The 5,867-nt window shown below is 34.9% G+C and overlaps 1 pseudogene; it reads right to left on the reverse strand.

The window, feature by feature from the left end:
* Positions 1–347: 347 nt before the first annotated feature.
* Positions 348–1,002, reverse strand: LOC119533030 (annotated as a pseudogene).
* Between the last annotated feature and the right edge of the window lie 4,865 nt (positions 1,003–5,867).

Raw genomic sequence — 5,867 nt, forward strand, 5'->3', positions numbered from 1 at the left:
TGAAGTTAGTTTCACATTTTCCAGGAAGTTCTGAATCCCAGGTTTCATTTATTTTGACTGCAGCTTAAATTTGATGAGCAATTTGTTTAAACCTTGCAATTTATTTGGTATACCTGTTATAATTTTGGATGCTTTTCTCATATCTTGTCTCTTCCCTGGACTGTAAGTTCTAAAGACTGTTGCTCATCCTTCTCTACCTTCCTCAACCTCCATGAGTAAATGGTTATACATACCCAAATATTAAGCTATGACTTATGCAAAGTTAAGTCTACATTTATTGTAAGCCCAGAGTTGACAGAGTCAAATTCTCTGTAACATGATAATAATACTTAATGCTTTTTGAGAATTTACTTTGTACCAGGCACAGTTCCAAATGCTTTGTATATGTTCATATCAGTTTGTGAAAAGTTTGAAGACTGAATGATCTGTTGGGAAATCATAGAGGCCTCCCCATTGTCTTGAGGAATATAATTTTCATCAAAGTTTTAGTTGATAGCCCTTTTTGATGAGTACTATTGCTGTCATGCAAATTACGAGTCAATACTTCTCAGAGCCAACACAACACAACTTTCATTTTCACATTGCTTTTCTAATCTGTCCCCTTTGAATGTTTTTAAAAATTCACTTTTAAAAAAATTAGTGCCCATTCGAGTCAGTTTGGATAGATGAGACTGCTGATTAATTTTGTCAACAATGAAGAGGAATTTGAGTGACCATACTATTTCCCTGACATTTTTGCACTAATGTTCTTGGCAGTTGATTTGAAAGTGTTGAAGTTGCCAGTTCCATAGGTGGACTCATGAATGAAAGAATCCCAACTTCATTTTCTTTAGTTTGGCTTTTCCATGGTGAGCTTTTGCAGAAGGAAAAGCTGGTTTAGGGACTAATCTTTTATGCCGCCTGGAGCAGTCTTATTCTTAACTGACTGTGACTAAAAATTTCCTACTACTGGGAAGCCAGGTATCTGTAAGTATTTGTATTATTTGTCTCAATGACAAGCATTTTTTAATACTCTAGATATAGATTTTGGAAGCTATTCTAAGAAAGATGCTTGGAAGATTTTTTTGGTTGAATGTCTGTATGTCAGAACATGTCTGCCCCATGCACCCAAAATAAATACTGATTCTGATTTAGTTATCTCTTCAAATTTAAAGGTACAAAATCCTTACCCTCAAATGGTTTGCATTCTCTCATCTGCCTCTCCTGCTCCATAGTTTCATTGCCAGAAATATTGAGTCTGTCAAGTCCTTGTCTTTTTCTGGAAGGGGAAGTACTGCTACAGGAATGGGAAATTCCACCATGGTATTCATCTTAATGATTTATGTTTTCAAAACTGTTTGTTCCTTGCATACACCATCTACTTTTCTGTTACCTTCCAATGTTACCTCCATTAGGATGTCCAAGACCAGAGTCAAAGCTGTCTGAAGAATTTTTTCTTCTATGATTCACAGCTTAACAATTTCCTGTTTATGAAAAGTTTTGATAATGCTTCTCAAAATTAGTGATGATTTTTTGATGGTAGAGAAGAAAAATTAAGGCAGGATTGAATATAGTCATGTTATGCCATTTAAAGTATAGTCTCTCTGACTCAATAAAAATAGACTGCAGCATCTCATGACAAGTCCAACATCCAACAGGACTGCATAGAAAGGTGTTAGCTTTTTTCTCTTTAAGTTTTGTTTTTTTACAGTTTGTTTTGAAATTTGTTTCCTTTAAAATAACATTCAAGTTACTTGAAGATATATAACATGATGCTATTTGACACAGAGTTATTTCAAGACAGCTACCCATACTACGTTCAGAAGTTTTATATGGTTATTTCCGGAATTTGCCAAGTTTCTTGCATTTAAGATTATAGAGTCCTCTGAAGCATGTTTTCTGTATTGTTCTATGTCCTTGTTAGAGTCATTCAAAACCTCTCTGATGAAATATCTGTTTCAAGAGCCCAAAAGCAAAAACCAAGAGAAAATTTCACATCTGAAGAAAATAACATTCCTAACCATTAGGGAGCCATGTAGGTATCTCATTACTACCATGCTCCTGTGAAATGGCCACATTGTAAATAAATTTATACTTTCAATGTCTTCATTTAGAAAGTTGTCCCATTGTGACACAGAAAGGGTGAACATAAAAAATTCTTATAATATTTAATAAAGGGAAAAGTATCTATCATGAAATTTTAGCAATATACGGTGATCTGAACCTGTTAAAACTACTCAGTATGCAGCTCAAACATATGTTATGGCTGTGACTGAAGAACACAACAGGAAAACAGGCAAAATTTCTATCAGCTTAAATAGTTTAATCAGTTATATAATCTGTCTTGAACCATGATATGGAAGAAGTGCCTGGATCTTTAAAAAAATTATCGTTCACTATTATTTTATTTTATTTGAATAAATTCAGGGTCAAAGTTACCTAAAACTATTATATTTCAAAAACAAGCTCTTCAAATATCTGTGTCCTTTTACATAAAACATAGAAGATTTTCCTCATATCTTGATTAATTTAATCTTTCTGCCACATCAGAGGTGTCACTGGTCTGGGGGTGCTGGCTGTGTTCAGCCCCAGAAGGAGGATTTCATTACTTTGAATAAGTATCTGTACTATTTTTTCTCCCCACAACGAGTCTCAGTCCCAAAATGGCATTGAGTTGATCCACAATGTTCTGGGTCAAGTCTCACAAGATCTTGAGTTGTTATTTTTATTAGAGAAGTTGTAGGTTTACAGAAAAATCATGTATAAAATACAGAGATCCTGTATATTGACCTATTATTAACAACTTACATTAGTATGGAACATTTGTTATAGTCCAGGAAAGAATATTTTGTAATTGTACTATTATTTGTAGTCCTTTGTTTACAAAAGGGTTCAGTGTTTTTGTTGTACAGTCCTATGTTTTTAAAACATTTTTATTCTATTAACATATATACAACATAATATTTCTGTTTTTAACCACATTAAATATATACTCGAGTGCCGTTAATTACATTTACAATGTTGTGCTACCGTCTCCAACATCTACTATCAGAACTTTATGACCAACCCAAGTAGAAGCTCTGTACAATTTAATCATTAACTCCCCATTGCCCACCCCGACTCCATCCCCTGGTAACATGGTATTCTAGATTCTGACTCTTATGGGTTTGCTTATTCTAATTATTTCGTATCAATGAGATCATACAATATTTGTCCTTTTGTGCCTGGCTTATTTCACTCAACCTGTCTTCAAGGTTCATCCGTTTTTGTTGCGTTCATCAGAACTTCATTGCTTTTTATGACTGGAAAATATTTCATTGTATATATATAAATCATTGTATATATATAAATCACAATTTGTGTATCCATTCATTGGTTGGACACTTGGGTTGCTTCCATATTTTGGCAATTGTGAATAATGCTGCTGTGAACATTGGTGTGCAAATATCTGTTCGAGTCCTTGCTTTAAATTCTTTTGGGTATATAACTAGAGGTGGGAACATTGGGTCATATGGTAATTCTATACTTAACTTTCTGAGGCGCTGCCAAACTGTCTTCCACAGTGGCTGCATCATTTTATGTTTGCCAAAACAATGAATGAGTATTTCTATTTCTTCACATCTTCTGCAACCCTTGTAATTTTCCATTTTTTTAAATAGTAGCCATTCTAGTGGGTGTGAAATGTTATCTCATTGTGATTTTAATTTGCATTTTCCTAATAGCTAGTTATGTTTAGCACCTTTTTGTGTGATTTTTTTTAGCCATTTGTGTATCTTCTTTGGAGAAATGTCTATTCAAGTCTTTTGTCCATTTTTAAAATGAGTTGTCTTTTTTCTTGTTGAGTTGTAGGATTTCTTTATGTATTCTGGATATTAAACTTTTATCAGATATGTGGTTTCCAAATATTTTCTTCCATTGAGTAGGTTATCTTTTTGCTTTCATGATGAAGTACTTCAATGCAAAAAAGTTTTTAATTTTGATGAGGTCCTATTTATTTATTTACTTTTTCTTTTGTTGCTTGTACTTTGGGTGTAAAATCTAAGAAACCATTGCCTAACACCAGGTCCTGAAGATGCTTCCCTATGTTTCTTCTAGGAGTTTCATAGTTCTGGCTCTTATACTTAGGTTTTTGATCCATTTTGAGTCAATTTTTGTATATGTTGTGAGGTAGGGGTCCATCTTCATTCTTTTGCATATGGAAATCCAGTTTTCCCAGCATCATTTATGGAAGAGACTATTCTTTCCCAATTAAGTGGTCTTTGCCCACTTGTCAAAATTCAGTTGGCAATAAATGTGAGGGTTGATTTCTGAACTCTGTATTCAATTCCATTATTCTATGTATCTGTCCTTGTGGCAGTACCATGCTGTTTTGATTACCGTGGTTTTGTAATAAGTTTTCAGGAAGTGTGAGTTCTCCAACTTCATTTCTCTTTTTCAAGATAGCTTCGGTTATTCAGGGCCCCTTGCCCTTCCATATAAATTTGATGATTAGCTTTTCCTAATCATCTGTTGGATTAAGTTTGATAGTATTTTGTTGAGGATTTTTACATCTATGTTCATAAGGAGTATTGGTCTTTAGTTTTCTTTCCTTGTTTTATCTTTATCTGCCTTTGGTATGAATATTATGTTAGACTTATAGAATGAGTTAGGGAATATTTCCTCCTCTTCAGTTTTTGGAAACTTTGAACAGATAGCTGTTAATTATTCTTGGAATGATTAGTAAAATTCACCTTTGAAGTCATCTGGTTCTGGGCTTTCTTTTTTGGGAGGTTTTTGATGACTGATTAAATGTCCTTAATAGTTTTTGATTTGTTAAGCTCTTCTTTTCTTCTTGTCAGTGTAGGTAGATATTTCTTATCACTGCCTTTTTTGCCACAATGGTTTCTGATGAGAAATCAGTGTTTAATCTTCTTGGGATTCTCTTGTACGTAACATGTTGCTTTTATCTTGCAGCTTTCAGAACTCTCTTTTAGTTTCTTTTGGCTGCTCAAGCATATACTATGGAAAGGGTCAGGTTAAACATTGGGAATTTGTTATCTCACAGTTTTGAAGCTAAAAGTAAGTCTAAAAATCAAGGTGTCATCAAGGCAATGCTTTCTTCCTGAAGACTGTGGTGTTTTGGCTGGCTGCTTGGCTCCTCTGTCACTTGGCAATACATACGGTGGCCTCTCCTGGTCTCTGCATTTTCTTCCAGGTTCCACTGAATGAATATCAGCTTCTTGTTTCCTGTGGCTCTCTCCCTATCTGAGCTTCATTTTACTTATAAAAGATTCCAGTAATAGGTTTAAGACCCATCCTGGGCCACACCTTAACTGAAGTATGCTCATCACAAAGTCCTACTTACAATGGTTTCACACTCACAGAAGTGGATTAAGTTTAAGAACATGTTTTTCTGGGGTACAGACAGCTCTAAACCACCACACTCTCCTTGCCCTTGGCATTGGACAATTTGATTACTTCCTGGCTAGGTGTGGTTCTCTTGAATTTATCCTGTTTGGGGTGTGTTTGGCTTTTTGAATGTGCGTATTCATGTCTTTCATTAAATTTGGGAAGTTTTCTGCCAGTTTTTCTTTGAATATTTCTCCTTCCCCTTTCTCTCTTTCTTTTCCTTCTGGGACTCCCATAATGCATGAATTGGTATGCTTGATGGTGTCTGTGCTGGTTTGAAGCTGTTATGTACCCCAGAAAATGCCATGTAAGTTTAATCCATTCCCGTGGGTGCAGACCTATCATGGGTGGGAACTTTTGAATAGGTTGTTTCAATTGAGATGTGACCCACCCAATTTAAGGTGGGTTTTCATCCTTTACTGGAGTGTTTTATGAGGATAAAAGACAGAAAAAGCCCAGAGAGCATAGAGAGAACCACCCAGAGAGAGCTTAGAGAGAAA

The sequence above is a fragment of the Choloepus didactylus genome, chromosome 4, assembly GCF_015220235.1.
Source record: "Choloepus didactylus isolate mChoDid1 chromosome 4, mChoDid1.pri, whole genome shotgun sequence".
Taxonomy (NCBI): domain Eukaryota; kingdom Metazoa; phylum Chordata; class Mammalia; order Pilosa; family Megalonychidae; genus Choloepus; species Choloepus didactylus.